This window comes from Triturus cristatus, chromosome 12 (genome assembly GCF_964204655.1).
Source record: "Triturus cristatus chromosome 12, aTriCri1.1, whole genome shotgun sequence".
Taxonomy (NCBI): domain Eukaryota; kingdom Metazoa; phylum Chordata; class Amphibia; order Caudata; family Salamandridae; genus Triturus; species Triturus cristatus.
Genome location: NC_140595.1, coordinates 834411925 through 834433158, shown reverse-complemented (window position 1 = coordinate 834433158; position 21234 = coordinate 834411925).

Sequence of the window (21234 nt, the reverse complement as noted above, 5' to 3'; positions counted from 1 at the left end):
AGAAGACATGTATGCATGGTACCACAACATGCACAGAAGCAGTCCCCACACATTCCCAACCCGTACCACCACCAAAAAGCCTTTCTGCAATCCTTACCCAAACTGACATTTCCACATGTCCGTGCATGGAACGCTGATTCAGCACACGTTGCAATCCTCATGAGGAATAGCAGGAGGCCAAAGGTGACACAAGCAGACAACAGGCGCAAAAACCTGGGAATGACAGACACACAAGAAGTCACCTAAAACAATTCTCGCCGCACACATGGTCAGTTACGAAACATGAACAATGTTGGACACATACAAATTTCAAAGAAAGTCTCTCCGCAAAACTGTGTGGCATGACATCATCACTCGAGTGACACATCAGAACACACTTTGCATTCAGTCAGCTGGACACACACATTGCAACACATGCCACTCAATGCTACAAGCTTGCACACTCATACCCAGTGACTCACCATTATGAGAAGAAGTTGCGTATGAGCTGACTCCGGATATCATCCTCCTCCTCATCACTTGCCTCGTGACCAAGCCCTTGATCCTCCACGGGTGGATGTTCCTGCTCATCCGGATCCAGGATGAGTGGCACTGCCTTCTCAACTGCCATGTTGTGCAGCATGCAGCACACAATGAAGATTTTGCAGACCTTCTCCGGTGCATATGGGAGGGAGCCGCCTGTCTTGTCAAGGCACCGGAATCGGCTCTTCAGGAGAGCAAACATCCTCTCAATCACTCGCCTGGTCTGCCCGTGTGCATTGTTGTACCGGTGATCTGGCATGTGGCAAGTGTGTCTGCCCGTGTCCGGCATGCCATGGTGGCGCTCGATGAGTTAATTGCCGGCGGCGGAGCCAGATTGCGGGGCTGCTTCCAGGCCAGGACCTGCTGCTGGGGCCTCTGACGCGCTGTGCCCCGCCTCCTCCAGCTCCTGGCGACCGGATTTTGCATCATACTTCCATCGTGGGACTGACGCTCTGCTGTGGTTGCGCCACCCGGTGGGCCTGTGCCGTGAGTGAGTGTCAGCTGGCGGCTCACAGACCTGTACTCCCAGCCGCGGCCCCGGAATCTCTTGCCTTTCTGGGGGGTCCGAGGAGCGGCGGAGGTCTATACCTGCCTCCCCCGGGCACCTAATTGACTCGGCCGCACGGCCATACTGGATTGCCCTCGGAGGACGCCATTGCCGGCGAATGAGATGACTGCGTAGGTTGGGCCCAGAGGTTGGGGATCGCCGCGTTTTGGACTTGTGCGGCACGCTTATTTGCAGGGGCCAAAGGTCTCTAGCTGGGTCAATGTGGGGCCACTCCCCTTGCCTCGTTTTGTTTCTGGGGCTCCTGGCTGCCCTAAGGAAAAATTGTAATCCTGCCGTTGCTTCCCTACTCTGCTATCCACGGGTTTCCCTGGAATCCTTGGTGGTCCTCTCCTTCCTTCCTGGCGATGGTGGTGGTGTGTCCCAGTCCAGGTGCATGGGATCAGGCGTGAGGCCAGCCATACTGCTTGGATTTCCCGTGAGGCCTCCCTGCTTGCCCTACCATCTGGGAGTTCATCTCGGACCTAGTGCCCTCCATATAATGCTGTGGGGTGGTGGGGGCGGCGGGACTGACTGTTGGCTTGTACTGGGCTCCGTGCTCGGTTGTCAGTCAGCGTGGATCCGGCAGGAGACCGGAAACCCCCCCCTCTACACTGGGTGGGGCACGTATTTAAATCGCTTTGGAGTATGCTGGTGGCTGCTACGCCGTTGCCTCTGCCTCAGCGGAATATTCCCCGCCATCATACTTCGCCATACCAAGTGACCATCATCTGGCAGGGGCACCCATTAGGGGGGTGGGGAGTCACCAGCATGTGGAAGCGTCCGGGCTACGTCCTGGTGCGGGTTGCGTGAGGGTTGCCTCTCCACTCGCCTCTTTACCTGTTTCGAACAGCCCATATGCAGCGAGGGAGTCCTCCCCATCTTTCACCCCCTTGGGTGATAACACTGGCACGTCAGTGGCACCACGCATCGACTTAAAAAAACAGAGACTTCACTGGCGTGCGGAGACCTATCTGCGGTTACTCAATATGGCTCGCCACAAGCTACATGGCGCTAAACAGAGCACACTAGATCGCTATGCCGCTGCAATTGACGGATCCAAAGAGTCAGGACTCTGCTGGCCCCGATAACGCCGCACTGATGGTGGCAATCACACAATCCTGAGATGCGCTGGAGGCTCACATTGGGGTAGTAGGAACAGATGTCATGTTGATCCATCAGGACCTCCGAAAGCGGTCAACAGAATAACCGAAGCTGAAACCCAGATCTCCACTACAGAGGATACAGTCGTTTCTCTGCAAAAAAGAGATTCCTCTCTGGAATCCATCACTAAGGGCCCGGAGGAACAATCTTCGTTTTGAAGGTTTTCCAGAAGTATGCAAGGATATTAATGTGGTATGCCTCCTTCTCACGTGGATACAGAGCTGGATCCCTCAGTCGTCTTTATCTCCGTGCTTCATTATTGAAAGTGCGCACCGTGCCTTGATGCAAAAGCCCCCACCTAGGGCCAGGCCTCGGCCCATTATAGCGAGATTCCTCAACTTTCACGACCAAGATGCGATTCTCACACAGGCTAGATTGGCGGGCCGGCTTCAATATGACTCTCACCCTATCATTATTTTTCCTGATTATACAAGACTGGTGCAACTGCGTCGGCAGTCGTTCACGGCGGCCAAAGCCCGCTTGTGAGACCTCAAGCTCCAATACGCTCTGCTCTTCCCAGCCCGGCTGAGGGTCATATATGAGTCTCGTACCCTCTTCTTTGTCACCCCCGAGGAGGTCTTTGCTTGGACAGATGAACAACAGAAGCTCAAGCCACATACTCCGCCACGTTTTGATTCTGAGTTATCATCCAGTGTGGCCATGCTGCGGCCTCCTAAGACTAAAGGGAAAATAGACAGAAGATCACGCTCGCGGCGTCGTTCGAAGTCTCAAGGTGCCTTCAGTTGCCGGGATGATGGGGGTATACATGACTCCTCGCCGGTGCACGGTGAAGATTGAGGTTTGCGGGACTTGTCTCGGTGTGGCCAGACAGGCTGGTGAACTCTAAGTCATTTTTCCTAGTTCCTATTTCTCATCTGATTGTACTATTCTAGAATAGGAATCTGAGTACTCTATTTGGTTTGTCTAATATGCTGATGGTATTAAACGTTGGCCGACGTGTGGCTACTCACCTTCCTTTTTTATTTCTTTCAGCATCTGAGAACTTAACGTTTTCATTGGGGATTGTATTATGGGTAACTGTTGGTATGAGACCGTGCCTTGCCCCGTTGGGGTAGTGGTATGATGCTCGCAGCGACAGATACTTCTACTGTTTTTGAGGTATTGGGTGGGGTGGGTGGGGGAAGGGAGGGGTTCTTTGTTTTTGTTAATGATTATTGTTTTTGCCACCAAGTCTTTCCTTCTTTGTACTTTGAGATTGCAAATGTCGTCCATGTTATAAGTTGCTTCAATGTATGTCACCACCGACTATGTCACAGGATCTAGCTAGAGTCTGGAGTAGATAGCTCTGAATCCTCAGTTGGAACGTTAATGGTATGTTGGATAAAATTAAACGGGGTGCTGTTTTGCGCCAGGCAAAACGACACAGGGCGGGTGTTCTCCTCCTACAGGAGACCCACTTGGCGCCTTGTTTGGGACGATTCGGCTTCGCACACACTTACCATGCTGGTTTTACTAGAGGTTGCAATACATCGCAGTGTCCCATTTGTTCACAGCCGCACGTGGCTAGAACCAAAGGGTAGATTCATTGTGATTTAGGGGGCACTTTATGGTGAACCCATTGTTTTAGGGAGTGTTTATGCCCCTCCCTCTCTCTCGTGATCCCTGGTGGAAAAACCGACGACACTCTGGACCGACCTTCCATCGGTACTAACTATAGTTGGGGGGGACTAGAATTATGTTATGTCCCCGACACAGGATAGATGGAGCGCTATGGCCCGAGTCGCAGAGGCCCCTGACTCCAAACTGTTCCCCCTGGTACAAGGCTTGGGGTGGTTCGACATATGGAGGACTATGCATCCTGATACACGTGCATACACCTATTTCTCTAAGCCACGTGATTCCTTTTCCCGCTTAGATTATATTTTCCTCACAGCGCCACACACCCATAGACTGGCCGATGCTGCAATCGTTCCTAGGGGGCTATCTGACCACTCCCCGGTGTCCATTCTCCTTTCCATAAACCCCAGGAAGTCCCAATTTCGGTGGCGTTTGTCGCCGTGGTTATTGAAGGACGATAAATATCAGGCACATATGCATGCTGCTTTAGCGGACTATCTCTTGCAAAATACGGGCTCAGTGGAGTCACCAATTACCCTGTGGGTGGCTATGATACCCACTCTTAGGGGAACTGATATTGCTTTCTGTACTGCCTTACACAGGCAGCGGCGCGATAAACTGCTCAAACTTGAGGCCCAACTCCTCGATTTGGAGCGTGTCAGTAGAGACGCAGCGGGACAGGCTGCACGTAGACAAATAGTGACAATGCAGCAGACATATGCTGTTGAACTCCTCAATGAAGCCCGTCTCTATTGGCTCGCCACTCATAAGCCGGATCTACCAGTGGGGGTACCAATCAAGTGCTCTGCCACACCGTCTCTGTCAGCAGACGCTGCGGCCCCAAATGCTTCCGTGTATATGTGGCCCCGATGGGACCACACTTTCAGACCCGTTTGCTATTGTGGATGGCTTTGCCTCGTTATTTACAGACCTCTATACCCCCCAGGAAGTATTACCTGCCGCTCTTATATACAAATGTATTGATTATTTTCATCCCCGCGCTTTGTCGGACACGGCCCGCGCAGAGCCAGACGCTAAGGATTAGTTACTTACCTGTAATCCTAGTTCTCTTCCAGGGGTATCCTCATCAAAGTCATAAGCATTAGAATATTCCCGCCCATGCGCGGGACCCCGGAAACACTATATTATATGTGCCCCGCATATATATATCCATATATATATAAATAAGCAATTGCAGCCTAATAAACACCAGAGCTGAATCATGCTGTAAAGAATTTCCACCATACATGAGAAACATGCATTAGAAACAGGAGAAATAACAACAAAATTTGTTTAGAAACTGTTTTAATGCTCAGCAAACAGTAGAAATTCTCATAAATCACTGAAAGCACAGGAAGCTCCCAGGCTGCATTGCAAATACCCAGTCTAAAAAGACTGAAAAGCTAACCTGTAGCTGCATAGCAATAAACTGACACCGTGCCTTTAAGGCACTCCTGACCCCCAGCTTCCCATCATGCCTCAGGGGTGACAGTTAGGTCAGTTGTTCTTTGCGGAGACTGAAAAAGCCATGGTACAAAGAGTTAACAATATCTTCAAAATATAACAGTCCTTTGCCCGGGGAGGCGGGAGGGTTGCTTGTGACTTTGATGAGGATACCCCTGGAAGAGAACTAGGATTCCAGGTAAGTAACTAATCCTTCTCTTCCAGAGGATCCTCATCAATAGTCATAAGCATTAGAATAGAATAGCGAGCCTCACCTCATCTCCCTGCGGGCAAAGGAGAACACAGAAATGTGACCAGTCAGCATAGAAGACCAAGCTCGGATAGAGCAAAAAAAGAAAAACTATCCAAACAGCTAAGGTAATGCAGGATACAATCCATCTCGAAATGGCTCTCTTAGCGGCTGGGAAGTCTGTTCTCATGGTGCCATAATTGACAAATAATTGATCTGTCTTCCTTATGCCCTTGGTACTTTCTAAGTAGAACTTAAGCACCCCCTTGAGGTCTAAGGAATGAAGCGACCGCTCAGCCGGGGTCGCTGGATTTGGGAAAAAAGATGGAAGGGAAATGGACTGATTGATATGAAAATCAGACACCACCTTAGGGAGAAAAGAAGGATGCGCCCTTAAAACTACTCTGTTATGGTGGAAAACAGTGTAAGGTTCATTGGTACACAGCGCTTGGATCTCGCTTACTCTGCGCGCTGATGTAATGGCTACCAGAAAAGCGGCCTTCCAAGACAAATGCTGCAAGGAAGCTCTGTGGATTGGCTCAAAAGGTGGGCCCATCAATTTAGATAACACCAGGTTCAACTCCCACGGAGAAGGGTTTCGAACAGGGGGATACACTTTCTTCAACCCCTGTAAGAAGTCCTTGACCACCTGCATTTGGAAAAAGGAGGGCTGACTAGGTGATCTCCTGTACGCCGTAATTGCAGATAAATGCACCCTGATAGAAGCATACTTTAAACCCGAGTAAGTACAGAAGGTAAGGGAGAATGACATCCTCCTGTCCCTTCGTAGGATCAAGGTGATGTTCACTACACCAAAGAAAAAACCTCTTCCACTTAAACGCATATGACGCTCTTGTGGAGGGTCTTTTCGCTTCTTTCAAAATATGGATGCAATCAGGAGGCAGTTTCAAATGTCCGTATTGCAGGAACTCAGGAGCCATGCTGTCAAGTTCAGTGAGGGAAGTGTAGGAGAGTAGGGTCTGCTTTCTATGTTCACCCCCACTTTTTGCTTTTGCTTTACTGGTTTTCGACTTAGATGTGGCTGTGGGCCTGCTAATCAGACCCACAACCCTGCTGTTCTCTCTCCAAATTGATACTATGTACTTTAGGTGCATAACCCATTTGGATAGGATCACCTTATTGGCCCCTGTACAGTGTACCTTAGGTACCCAGGGCATAGGTGTACCCTAGGCCTACCAGGGGCTGCAGCATGTATTATGCCACCCCTGGCCTGGCCTTCCATTATGACACAACTGGCTGATCACTCAGCTGCGGCAAGGTCGTGTAATCACTCCTTGCTTAGGTGTAGTACTCCTATACCTATCTTACATATAGACACATGTGTACCTATCAGCCACTCCTATGGCAGGCCTTAACAATCCTGGAGGCAGAGTGCTTGGTAACATGTGAGATGGTGCTCTAGCATGAGCTGAGCCTGTCTGCAGCTTTCGGAACCATGTCCTTATAGCTGTTCTATGATATAGCTTACCATATACTCTTAAAGTGCCTTATAATCTTAAACGGTTATGGTAACTATGGTTTGGCTTTATCTAAACATGTTGTGTAAGGTGTCTAACACTTTGGAATAATACCCCCATCCCATTTCTGGGGATGAGGATATTATCCCTCCCTTCTAGAGGGAGAAGACATGTTGTAACCTACTTACCCGGTTAAAGTTAACCAGAGCCCCAGCATCACAAAATGGATGCTGCTGCCACGACACAAGTCTGACCTCCTTCTGCTGGGAGTGATCCCGGCAAGGGAGGCTTGGACAATAGGTTTCCTGCCTTGGGAGGTGCGAGCACCACCCCAGACAGGCCTTAGTGTATTGGGGCAGGGAGGGATGAATGAAATGAGACACTGCCTGGGGCACACAAGTTGTCCCATGCATAGTCCAGTTCAAACCGGTGCTGGGGCACACCAGCCCCAGTCCTGGCGCGAAACTGGACAAAGGGAAGGGGGTGTAACCACCCCCCTCCCAGGTCCCACCCATAAGGCGTGACCTAGCAGGTAACCCAGCCCCCCAGATTTGGATAAGAGTGGTATCTGGGCCCCAGGAGATTAGATTATCCTGAACCTGCGACTTGAACAGAAACTCTGGACCTTCGACATTCGACGAAAGAAGAAGACTGAAGAATCTCCCTTGTGGCCAAGGAGTGGCTACCCTGTGCAAACAGGCACCATCAAGAGACTTACCCTTTGCTTTGTTGAAGTTCTACGAGGGACCGACTGCAGAGCCCGACCAGAGCCTTGACTTCCAGACTTCTCCGACCCTGATCCACATCCACAGCCGAGCTGAGATCCGTGGAGGCGACGAGAGACGTGGGACCGGCTACCTGGGAAAAGTGGCGAGTATCTTCCAGCGCAGCTTCTGAGGTACCCTCGAAGTTGTGCACCGGGGATTGAGAAGCCCCAACCCCAAGCACCATCTGCACCGAAGATCAGCCCCCCACACTCCACGAGTCCTGCGTGGGGCCCTTCTGCATTTTCCTGCTTGCCGCGTCTGTCCGGTTGCTTGCCTGTTGGCTAGCGGCCTTTGTGACGACACACCTTGAAATCTTCACCGCTGGTTTGGCTCCTCCAGACTGGCTCCTGCTTCTTTGCAAAAGAGAAGCACCCCAGACCTTCCTAGTCTGCACCAGAAGCAAGTCCTCCGTTCTTCGTGGGTTCCGCTTGCCAAGGCTTGGTGAGTCCTAATTCGACTTCGACGCCGCCGACAGCAAGAGCCTTCGTGGGACAGCTCGCCTCCTGGTCCTGGTCGTCCTCGACGTCTCCTGGTACCCGTGGCTGCAGCGACAAGCTTCACCCTTCACCTGCAATCTTCACGACATCGCCTGGTTCCTTCCTGGTTCCACGTGGTCACTGGCTAGTGACCTTGACTCTGTCCCTTCTGCTTGCAGGTATCCTCTCTTCTTGATGCCAGCTTTGGGATCCACCGGACACTCTTCACTGACCGCCTGTCAGCAACTTTCCTTCAGGCATCCATAGAAGTCCACGACGAAACCCGACGCAAGTTCACACCTATGCACCCGCAGCCTGTGGGCTAGGTAACTTGGGTACTTCGGTGCTCACAAGGGTAGTGACTATCCTAGGGTCTAGTTTCCGAGTCTCGACTCTCTAGCTGCTTCAGAAGTGTCCTTAAACTGTTAATTTCTAACTGCTAGTAATTCTATCGACTTTTACGCATTACGCGTGAGTGTTTCCACTCTGCACCTGAATCCCGTGGGCCTCCCACTTCCTAACTGTTGGTAGTGTAGTGTAGCCCCAGCGATTCCCTAGGCCTAGGCCTATTCTATTTCCGTGACAGTGGTCCTTATACCACTTCTTTAGTATATGTTTTGCGTGGCCCCTAGGGCCTAACTGTATTACTTACCTGTGTGACTTAATGTATGCTTGAATAAGACTGTGTTGTACTTACCTCTAATCTCATAAAGAGTGCTGAGGGTTTGACTAGAATAAATACACTTTATTGTATATATATATCTGTTGTGGTGTCCTTTCATTTGGTATTCAAGGGATTATATATGGTATCACAGCTGGCTTCACATGCCATTCAGAGTTTAGCCTAAGACTGCTCTTGTCCATGCTACCACTAGGATAGCTGGTCTATAAGGTTGACTTTACAACCAATCACCATAAGGGTTTTTTGGACTGATATAAGGTGTACACTAGAACTAGTGACATCATACATCAGGCCAACTTCTCACAGGAAGGTTGGGATGAAGAATCCTCCCGCCCATCTTGGTCAGCAGGTCCGGCCTGCAAGGTAGTCTCCTGTGTGGAAGTACCGACAGATGAAGAAGGTCCGGGTACCACCACTGCCGTGGCCAGTCTGGAGCTACCAGAATCATCGTCATGCTGGATCTGAGTAGCTTGGACACCACCTTCGGGATCAGGGGCAGAGGAGGAAAGGCGTGGGCAAATGTCCCTGACCAGTCCTTCAAAAGCACATTCCCCCTTGTCCCTGGACGGTGGAATCTGGACGCGAAGGCGTGGCATTTTTTGTTTTCGTCGTCTGCGAATAGATCTATTTACGGACGACCCCAACAATGGAAAAGGTCCGCCACCACCTCGTCGTGTAGCACCCAGTCTGGCTGATCTTCGAAGTGCCTGCTGAGTGCGTCTGCCTTGACATTTAGCTCTCCTGGAAGGTGTACTGCCACCACCGAGAGGTTCCGGGCGAGAAGCCAGTGCCAGATCGCCTGTGACTCCAGGGAAAGAGGACACGACCGAGTTCCACCCTGTTTGTTTAGGTAGAACATGGTCGTCGTGTTGTCGGTCTGGACCAGGACCGAATCGGACTCGATTGCCGGAAGGAAAGCTTTCAGAGCAAGGTGGACTGCTCGTAGCTCCAGCATATTGATGTGGTAGGTCTGTTCCTTCGCCGACCACCGTCCTTGTATCTGAAGGCACCCCATGTGTATCCCCCAGCCTTGCAGAGACATGTCTGTCACCACCGATTGCACTGGAAGTGGCTGGTGAAAAGGGACTCCCACCATCAGATTCCGCTGCTGGGTCCACCATGTGAGGGAGGATCTCGCCGCCTGGGAGAGACATATCTTATCTTCCCAGCGACCTGTTGACTGATCCCACTGGTCCTCCAGAGTCTGCTCCAAAGGCTGCATCCTCAGCCTGGCGTTGGGAATGAGAAAGATGCAGGACGCCATGGATTCTAGCAGGGATGCCACCTGCCGGACTGTCGGATTCTGCACCTGGAGCAGAAGCCTGCACTTCTGTCTCATCGAAGACAGTCTCTCCTCCGAAGGATACGCTCTTCCCACGCTTGTGTCCAGAACGGAGCCGAGGTAGTGGATGGTCTGGGTGGGCTGCTGCACTGACTTCTCCATGTTGACATGAAGGCCGAGATCGTGCAACTCTTGTAGACAGATCTGGAAGTCGTGCCTCACCTGCAGCGGGGATGGACCTTTCAGCAGCCAGTCGTCTAAGTATGGATAGACGAAGAGACCTTTTCTGTGAAGAAAAGCTGCCACCACTGCCATGCATTTGGTGAAGACTCGCGGGGCCGACTTGAGTCCAAAGGGCAGGACCTTGTATTGAAAATGCTTGTGGCCGACCACAAACCGTAGGTACTTGCGATGACGTTTTTCAATGGAAATGTGGAAGTATGCATCTTGGAGGTCCACCGAACACATCCAATCCCCCACTTGCAGATGTGGACATATTTGGTGAAGGGCCAACATGCGAAACTTCTCCTTCACTATGACCTTGTTCAGAAGTCGAAGGTCCAGGATCGGTCGAAACTTGTGTTCATGATCTTTTTTGAGGACAAGAAAGTACCTGGAGTAAACTCATTTTCCTCTTTGAGAGGGCGGAACCTCTTCTATAGCCTGCTTTTGAAGAAGAGCCCTCACCTCCTTTCGAAGCAGCTGTAACTGGTGAGGACGAGACTTTTTCGGTGGTATGTCCTTGGGAAGCGCACGGAAACGTAGCGTGTATCCATTGCGCAGTATAGTCAGCACCCAGCGATCTTTTGTGATGCTGTCCCACTCTGCCAGATGTTTTGAAGCACTTCCTCCCCCTGGAGTGGGCAACGGTGGCAGAGGAAGCCACTGCTCATGACTTCCCTCCCGCTCTCGCCGTGGTAGAGGACTGCTGCTGGTGACCCCCTCTACCTCTGTTGGACTTTCCTCCCCGAAACTGGGACTTCCCCTGGCTCTTGTTCTGGGACCACTGAGGGGTTTGAACCCTCTGTTGAGGACTCTTGCGCTGGTTGGATTTGTAGCGTCGTCTAAATTCCTTCTTTTTCTCCAACCCAACCGCCTTGAGGGTGTCCAACTCGGTCTTCATTCTATTCATCTCTTCATCTGCGTGTGTGCCGAAGAGAGAAGAGCCAGAGAATGGGAGGTTCAAGATCCTAGCTGCGCATCTGGTTTTAGTCCTGTCAATCTTAACCAGGACGATCTCCTGGCGCATATTCCATGCGCGTAAGAGTGCGCTGATAGCACCGCACCGTCTGCCGCTGTGCTAATCACTTGATTTGCCACCAAAGATCCCTCAGTGACTATCTCGTCAAATTCCTTTTGGTCTTCCTTTGGGAGCTTGGTTTTGAACCGCTCCAAAGAGTCCCAGAGAGCTCTGTCATAACGACCAAGCAACGCAGCCGCGCTGGAGACTTTAAGGGATGCCGCCGCAGAAGTGCAGGCTTTGTGACCCCACGAGTCCTGAGACCTGCTCTCTTTATCCGGTGGAACAGAAGAAGTGGCTGTTACAGCATGCGTCTTCTTTGCTGCCGCCACGATGACTGAGTCTGCAGGAGGGTCCGTCTTGACAAAGACCGGATCCGAGGTAGCTGGCTTATATTTCTTTAGGATGCGAGCCGGCACCGCTTTGATGGTTGCTGGAGTTAAAAAAGTGTCCATGACCGGGTCAAGGATCCCAGGAACCAATGGAAGCAATGGCCGAGAGGCAGTCTTCTGATGAAGAGTTTCGAAAATCACTGTCGTCGTGACTTGCGGGACAGACATCTCAATGTTGAGCTTCTGAGCACCCCTCTGCAGAACCTCATGGTATGTATTAATGTCATCTATGGGAGAGACCCTGGAAACCGGGCTGTCCGATAGTGTGGGGGAATAATCCCTCTTGGAGGACCGGGTAGGAAGTAGATGGTGTTCTTCTACTTCGCCGATGAGCACGGTGCCTCCTTTCTCGTGATCTGACTGCGCGTTCTTCTCGCCTGGGGGGACGCGATCTATAGTGCCGTCTCTCAGGGGACCTCTCGTGCCTATGCCTGGGAGGACTCACTCTGTCCACTTCGTCCACCAATCTCTGAAGAGGAGATCTATGAACCAGACCGGCATACTCCTGTATTCGCCTTGTCGCTCCTGAGTCCTGCCTGTGACGTAAGGGCAGCTGCCATCTTGGGGACAACTGAATAGCCGAAGGGGCCTCCTGTTGTCTTGAAGGAGATTCGCGGACACGGCTAGCAGCTTCTGGAGCGGCTGACCTTGAAGAAGTCCTCCTGGAAGAGTGAGAGGACGAATGGCGCGAGGCTGACCCCGTCACAAGGACCACCAATCCATCCTTAGACCTCACTGAGGCCTGTCTCGACGTCGAGCGTGCTCTCGACGTCGAACCTGCACGCATTCCAGGCGTCGATCTTGGCTCCTGACTTCTCGCTAGTTGGACCTCCCGTCTGCTCGACGTCGAACGCCGTCTCGACGGCGACCGGTGCCGATGAGAAGCAGGTGAAGAATGTTGTCTCGACGTCGAACGGCGATGTGAAGCCGACGACGGAGGGACTCTCTCTCTCGACGCCGAGCGTCGTCTGGTCGACGGCAGAGCTGTGTCCAATCTCGACGTCGAAGGTCTGCGAGATGACGGTGGAGGGGTATTTTTCGCCCTCGACGCCGAACGCCGTCGAGACGACGACGGAGACCTCATCCTCGACGCCGATCGTCGCCGAGTTGACGACAGCGGAGGAGTCTTAGCTCTCGACGTCGATCGCTGATGGGACTGCGATGACAGAAGTGAGCCTGCCTCGATGCCGAACGTCGAGCCGACGACGGCAGGGGGTCTTTGCTCCTCGACGCCGATCGTCGCCGAGTTGACGACGGCGGATGGTCTCTGCTCCTCGACGCCGATCGTCGCCGGGTTGACGATGGTGGAGGGTCTCTGCTCCTCGACGCCGATCGTCGCTGGGTTGACGACAGAGGAGTGGTCTTGCCTCTCGACGCCGATCGTCGCCGGGTTGACGCCGGCGAAGGGTCCCAAATCTTCGACGTCGACGACCTACCTTTTCTCGATGGCGAGCCCGCTGTCGAAGGTCTTTTCTTAGATAAATGACCCATCTGAAGATCTTGTCTCAGCGCCGAGCCCGACGCTGAAGCAGAAGGATGCGAGGACTTGCTTCTAGAATGCGTTCTAGACCTCTTGGAGCCCTTCCTTACCGGAGATCTTCCTCTAGATGATTTATCTGCCAGGCCATACAGGCAAATTCTTTCCCTGTCCTTTAAGGTTCTTCTGGACAGGTTCTGGCAGTGAGGGCAGGTCTTAGGATCATGAACCTCCGGTAGACAAAGAATACAGACCTCATGAAAATCTGTTTTGGCCTTCTTTTTACCACAAGAAGGGCAAGAATCAAAAAGAGATGGCATTTTAAGTTGTTAAAAAATGCCCAAACCTGTCAGAAAAGACAGCTTCTTACTTCAAAAGATGAAAAACGTCGAAGTAAGGAATAAAAGTTGTGAAAAGTGAAAAGATTTTCTGACAAAAAGCAGAAAAGAGTGGAGCTGTGTTGCCAGGATCCTTCCTGAAGGAGCCGGAAAGAACAACTGACCTAACTGTCACCCCTGAGGCATGATGGCAAGCTGGGGGTCAGGAGTGCCTCAAAGGCACGGTGTCAGTTTATTGCTATGCAGCTACAGGTTAGCTTTTCAGTCTTTTTAGACTGGGTATTTGCAATGCAGCCTGGGAGCTTACTATGCTTTCAGTGATTTATGAGAATTTCTACTGTTTGCTGAGCATTAAAACAGTTTCTAAACAAATTTTGTTGTTGTTTCTCCTGTTTCTAATGCATGTTTCTCATGTATGGTGGAAATTCTTTACAGCATGATTCAACTCTGGTGTTTATTAGGCTGCAATTGCTTATTTATATATATAATATATATATATGTATATATATATGGATATATATATGTGGGGCACATATAATATAGTGTTTCCGGGGTCCCGCGTATGGGCGGGAATATTCTAATGCTTATGACTATTGGAAGAGAACCTGTCGATAGATGAACTTTTGACTGCACTATTAGATATGCGAGGGGGTAAGGCACCGGGCCTGATCGGCTACCCGTGCGAGTTCTTTCAAAAGTATCACCCACAACTTCTACAACCCTACTTAGCGGCCCTTGAGGCTTCCTGGGAGCATGGTAGCCTTCCGCCAGATTGGCGTCCTGCCGAGATCGTCGTGTTTCTGAATTCAGGTCATCCGCCGGAGCACTTCTCGTCCTATCGCCCAATTTCCCTACTCAATGTGGAGGCTAAGCTCTTGGCCAAAATAAATGCCAATTGTCTTGTTCCATACATCACGGAGCTGATCCATCCAGACCAGGCAGGATTTATGCTGCACCGCGCCACACGCCATAATACAAGACGTGCCCATAATGCTATTGCCGCGGTTGACAAGCTGGGCACTCCTGCCGTGCTCCTTCTGGCAGATATGAACAAGGCCTTTGACTTCCTCAGCTGGACCTATCCCTTTGCTCTACTAGGTCGCCTTAATATCCGCAACCCAGCTGCTTTGCCTTATTCGCCTGTTATATACAGATATCACTGCCTCAGTCCGCGTTGCTGATTCGGTCTCTAAACGCTTTGGTGTTGGGCGTGGGACGCACCAGGGCTGCCCGCTTTCCCCTTATCTGTTTGCCTGAGCTATGGAGCCGCTCACGGCTTGGGTACGGGTTGATGCACAATTGCGTGGGTTTGAGTGGACACCGGGCATCTCCGACCGCATTGCACTCTATGCGGACAATATACTGTTCTTTCTCACTGATCTTGACTGGACCGGCCCGCGCCTTCTCTGCATCATGCAGATCTTTGGCGAGACCACCGGCCTCCACATGAACCGGGCGAAATCCTTTTTATGGCCGCTGCGGGGTGGCGTTCGGCTGGGTGCGAGAGGTAGTCGTGACACCTGATGGCTTCAAGTACCTAGGTGTGCATCTTTCTTTGTCTCCAGCCCTGTCATGGGACAGGAACCTTGCACCCCTGTGGACACAGGTGGGAGACCAGACATGTGTGTTGTCCCACTTACCTTTATATTTATTTGGAGATCCGCCATTTTTAAAATGGTTTCTTTGCCTCGTCTCCTCTATCAGCTGCAGAATCATCCCTATCGTATAAAACCTACATGGTTTTGCCAATTAAATGCTATCCTTGCCTGGTTGCTGTGGGGGGCGGTGCGGCGTGGGTGGCCCTGAGGACCTGCTTCCATTCTACATACTTTGGTGGTGTGGCTACCCCAGATGTCCAGGCATTTTATATGGCCTCCCACTTATTGGTTCTCAATAACTAGTAGTATGGTGATCGTGGGGACCCGGCATATGCGGTGGATGCTGGATGATGGGACATAATGCGCTCCACAGGGCTCTTTACTCAGCAGCACTGTGTCGTGAGCTACCACCGGCCACAGTCATGATTTTTACAATCTGGAGGGTGGCACTCCATCAGATGGGCTGGTGGGGGAGACTTTCTAAGGAGACTCCATTGTGGAATAACGGACAATTGCCACAGCTGACACACCTGTCCGGCTTCCGTGCCTGAGATGCCATTGGGATAAATACAGTGGGGTCGGTTGTACGAGGATGTACCCTCAAGTCTTTTATGGATCTCCAAGCTGATTAGTATATGCCCCGCTGTGAGAAAGTGGCTCTGTATATACTGTTCCCAAATAGGTACAGCGTGTACAGAGTCCACAGAGGTTTGGCAGAGGTTGAAGTTAGATATAACCTTACTCTCTAAAGTGGTAGCTTGGTCGGGCAGTAAGGCAGTATCAGAGGACAGTGTAAAGCATTTGTTGTACACACTCAGTCAGCAAATGGTCTCACACACTCAAGAACTGAACTCTAGGCCAATGGTTTATATTAAAATATATGGTTGTTTTATTTTAGAACCAACAATAGGTATCAAAATATACTTTCTCAGTATGAGATGCTTTAAATACTTTGCAATAGGCAATGGACTTTTGCAGATAATTGTTACAGTTTTGTTGCAATAGGCAACACAATTTCAAACACAATAATACATTGAGCTCAATGGGAATTTTAAGTTATGTGCAATTGATTACTTTCAGGATTACTTTTCTAACTCCAGGACTGGATCCTAGATTCAGTCCTGGGACAGTTCTTGGAAACAAGTGAGTAAATTTGTTTTAGTTACTGTTGTGATTTTTAAGCAATATTTTGCTATTTTAAAAGTTGACATGTTTGCTAATCAAATTACCAATGTTATCCTAAGGAAGGAAATTCACTTAGCAGGTAAGTGGGGTTATGGTTACTTTTTCTAGGTCAGTGTTGGAACCTGGATCCAGCACTAGTGTACCACCTGTAAGCAGTTGAGAAACTGCGTTTAAGTTACACAGGCGATTTTTAAGGAATATTTATAAGTTTGCAAAATCGAAACTAAGAAGAAATTTCACAGAAAAACAGTCAATGGTTTCCTATGCGAGAAAAATGAGTTAATGGTAAGTACGGTTGTAAGTACTTTTCAGGGTCAATGCTGGGCACCAAGATCCAGCACTGTGATCTCTCCTAATAGCAGGTGAGTATTTCCGTTTCCGTTACTCGGTCGATTTTAGGTGAATATTTTAAAGTTTAGAAACTCCACACTTAGAAGAAATTTCAGAAGAAGCCAGTCAATGTTACCCTATGGAAGAAAAGTGAGTTATCGGCTTTTGGGTAAGTATTCAACTGGCAGAGTTAAGGTCCTGGGCACAGAATCAGGGGTCTCCCAGGGTTAGGTAAGTACAGTTGTTACACCCTCAGCGGCACAGGAGCAGCCGGGTGCAGAGTGAGTTAGACCCAATGTTATTCTATGGGAGGCAGGGTGGCCTTGGTTGGTGGCTGCTGACTAGCAGGCCACGCGGCTGTGGGAGCTGGGCTCCTGGTCACTTGCACAGGGCAAATGGGGAAGTAGGAAGGAGTAGAAGTTGCACTGCCAGGGCCACTCGGGCGGCTGGGTGCAGGGTACTTTTGAGCCTTTGGGCGCTCAATTGATTTCGATGGGATAGCTCAAGGATGAACAAAGGCTGCAAGCTCGGGGACGAAGATTCTTCAGGTGCCACCACCACTTCGAGAGGTAAGTTGGGTAGTTGGAGGATAGGTAGGTACCCAGGAGTCGGGAAATCTTACCCTCTGTTGATCGTGGTTGGGGGGGGGTCCCTGGTTCTGAGGCTGCAGGCATCATCAGGAGCGTCGAGGTGGGTCCTTGGGTGCCGGATTCGGGGTCACAGTCGCCAGAGGGGACGTCCTCTGGGTCTTTGTCCACTCCGGCACAGGCCAGGCTTGGCGGGTGCAGAGTGTGCAGGGTTCGCGGTTCCAGGCTGATGCCAGGGGTTAGAAACTTGCTTTGAGCAGAGTCGCTGCTCGTGGGAGTCCCAGGTGCTCAGAGTCACAAGGTAGCCAGGTCCTCCGGGGTTTGCTAGGTTGCTGGCCGCAGGAGGTGCCGGGATTTAGCAGGTTCGAGGGTCGACAGGCCGGTAGGGCTGGGACCAAAGCAGTTGGTGTCTTCCTCTTCTTAGCAGCTGCGCGGCAGGTCTTCTTTCTTCTTGTTCTTCTTTGCTAGTTTAGAATCTGGAATCTGAGGAAGGAAGGGTCAGGGTGCCCCTAAAGACTAAATTTAGGGGCGTTACAGGTAGGTAAAGGGCAGGGACCACTGGGTCCCTGTCCTGGGGTAGGTACACCCCCTATCCTGCCACTCTCCTGTGGGAGGGGGGCAGTGGCCTAGTCATGATTGGGTAGGGCTCCCCATCTTCAAGATGGCGAGAGCCCGGAGATGTGCTTCACCTCGCCTCCCCCACCTGAGGGGTGGGGTTGGCAGGGCTGGCACATCCCTTGTCCTTACTTGGAGTTTCTGGCCAGTCTTCCCGCCAGAGTGGGGGTCAGAACCGGTGGGGGCCAGTTGCTGAGTACAGCAAGTGGCCTGGAGAAACTCACAAAGGCGGCATGCCTTTAAAGCTTCCCCCTGCCCATCCTGGGGGAGGAGACCTAGCACCTCGCCCAGGATGTGCAATGTTGCAGGCCCAGGAGAGCGGGGGGCTCTCCACCCAGAAGTCCAGCAACATGTCTGCTGTGTGGCATCCTAGGCAGCCTCTCAGACAAGACGTGGATTGTAGATTAGGTTTCAGGGGGCATCTCTAAGATGCCCTCTGTAGTGCTTTGTACATTAAATCCCACACTGGCATCAGTGCGGGTTTAATGTGCTGAGAAGTTTGATACCAAACTTCTCAGTCTTCAGTGTTGCCATTATGGTGCTGTGGAGTTCGTGTTTGACGAGCTCCCAGCACCATATACTCTTAAATTGCAGCACTGCACTTACAGTTCCCAGGAATGGACCTGGGTACTGTAGGGACACAGGGCTCATGCTCCTGTGCCCACACCACTGGCATAGGGTACCCAGCTAGAGGGGTGGCTGATGTATGCCAGGGCAGTGTAGGTTGGGGGCATGGCACACAAGGATGTGTGCCATGTCGACTCTTTGTTTTGTCTTGTACCCTGACACTCAGCCTGCAAGGGCAGGGTGTGTGTGTTAGGGTACAGGGCCTCCAATGGTGGCACAAATAGTGCTGCAGCCCTTAGAGGCCTTCCCTGGTCACAAGGCCCTGGGTACCTATGGTACCATTTACCAGGGGCTGACATGTGGCCAGGGTTTGCCAATTTGGGTTTTAGGGAAGGAACATAGACCCTGGGCACCTGATTGGCAGGAGTCCAGGGTACACTCAGTCAAAGTACATTCAGCAATTCAGCAAAAAGTGGGGGCATACCATGCAAGAAAGATGGCACTTTCTCACACCCGCACGCAATTTTACCACTACCTCCAGTTCCGTCATGCCTTCACCCCATACATATCCCACTTAACCGAGATTCCTGAATTTAACCCCATCGAGGCGAAGGTCTTCATGGGAGACTTGGGGGATCATAAAATTACTAAAATATACCGCACACTTATTAATAACACTCCCACTACACTCCATACAACTAGGGAGGCATGGCAGCAAGATCTAGGTCCCATGGAGGAGGATGACTTGGTAGAGGCTCTGAAATCCCCCTGCAGCGCAGCAATTGCAGCTCGCCTACGCTTTATTCAGTTCAAATATTTAACACAGAGCTTACTACACCAGACACAGGCTATGGCGGGCTGGACTCATCACGTCCCCACACTGCTTGCGCTGCAAGTCTATGGAGGGTACATTCTTACACACTGTGTGGGCCTGCCCAGCATTATCGAAATTCTGGAGGGGGGTGTTCATGTGTCTATTGGAAGTTCTGGGATGGGTTATTTCCCCCTCACCGAGACTGGCTTTGCTACACATTACTAAAGATATAGGTGGGAATCGATACAAGCGCCATCTTCTCTTTCTAGGCCTAACATTGTCCAAGAGAGATATAGCCCGTTCCTGGAAGGATGAATCCTCGCCGTCGCTTGGGGTGTGGAAGAAGGGTCTGGATTTCTGTATGGACCTGGAGCTCCCGGTCTTCAAGATTTGGAAGTGGTGGGCTGACTATAGGGGAATATATTTGGAGTCTCCTCCCCCTGATGTTGATGAACCTATATAATGACCCTGATTACTTGGCATATAAGTACTGCTTGTAATCGATTGGATTGTGGATGGCAGCATCTTTCTCCTTATTCAGGACTCCTATACTTGTCAAAGGGAAGCAATGTGGCACAGTTGATGTTTTTTCCATTTGTCCTTTTGTATTTTTTGTTTATTTTGCAATGCATCTTTTGTGGAATCCATCCTTTGTTATTGTTACAAATGTTGACTGATATATTTGTTTTCATGGGAATATCCGTTGGATGCCTACTGAGGCACTTATGTTATGTTGGCAGTCAACAATAAAATTATGTTGTGAAAAAAAAGAATATGCTTACATTAATAGGGCCAAACCGGTGGTACCAACTCTCTATTGGGTTCCTAAAACACACAAAAACATCAACGACCCACCGCTGCGACAAATCATATCCACAATAGGTGCTAGCACTGAGCCCCTGTCCAAAGACGTAGATACCTTTCTATGCCCATTGACCAAGAACTACCAATCATACATCAGGGACACTGGTGATATGATTGACAAAATAGAGAACATGCCCTTCAACCCTGAGTGTGAGGTCTTAGAACCGCTTGACATTGAGGCACTCTATACCAACATCCTCCAATGTCAAGCATTACAGTCTGTAGTGTCTCTTCTCGAAAGAACACCGGGCAACAGACCAGATGCCTTCATCCTGGAATGCCTTGAAGGATTAGTTACTTACCTGTAATGCTAGTTCTCATCCAGGGGTATACTCATCAAAGTCATAATCTATGAATAATCCCCGCCCACATGCGGGATCCCGGAGCATATAGAAAATACATATATATACATATATATGCATATGTGAAAACATATACATGCAGCCTAAAATGTTTCAAACATGGCAAAAATGCTGAAATTACATAGGTTTGCATTGTAGTACCCCTAACCCATAAGGAAAAAAGGAAGCACTAAACCAATTGTCACACAACAATGCTTTATTGCCATAAAGCAAACTTGTAATTGCAGGCATTTGCCTGTAGGCTGCAGTAGAGTATCAAGAAAACAAAGAAAACTGACACCTTGCCTTTAAGGCATTAGAGTAGGGGGACCGTGCATTTAAGACCTGCAGGAGCCCCCTTGCTCCCATGATGCACCACAGGTGACAGTTAGGTCAGTTCTTTTTGACGGTGCACACGCACCTGAGTAGATCTGCAATCAATAAACAATAACTTGAGGAGAATGCTCGTCCGGGGAGGTAGGTGGGTCGCCTATGACTTTGATGAGTATACCCCTGGATGAGAACTAGGATTACAGGTAAGTAACTAATCCTTCTCATCCAGGGGATACTCATCAATAGTCATAATCTATGAATAGAGTAGCAAGCCCATACCCAAAATCTCGCGGACGAGCAATAAAGCATCTAGAACATGCAGTAACATCACATTCGCATAGCAGTTATGCAAACAAATTCCTCAAAG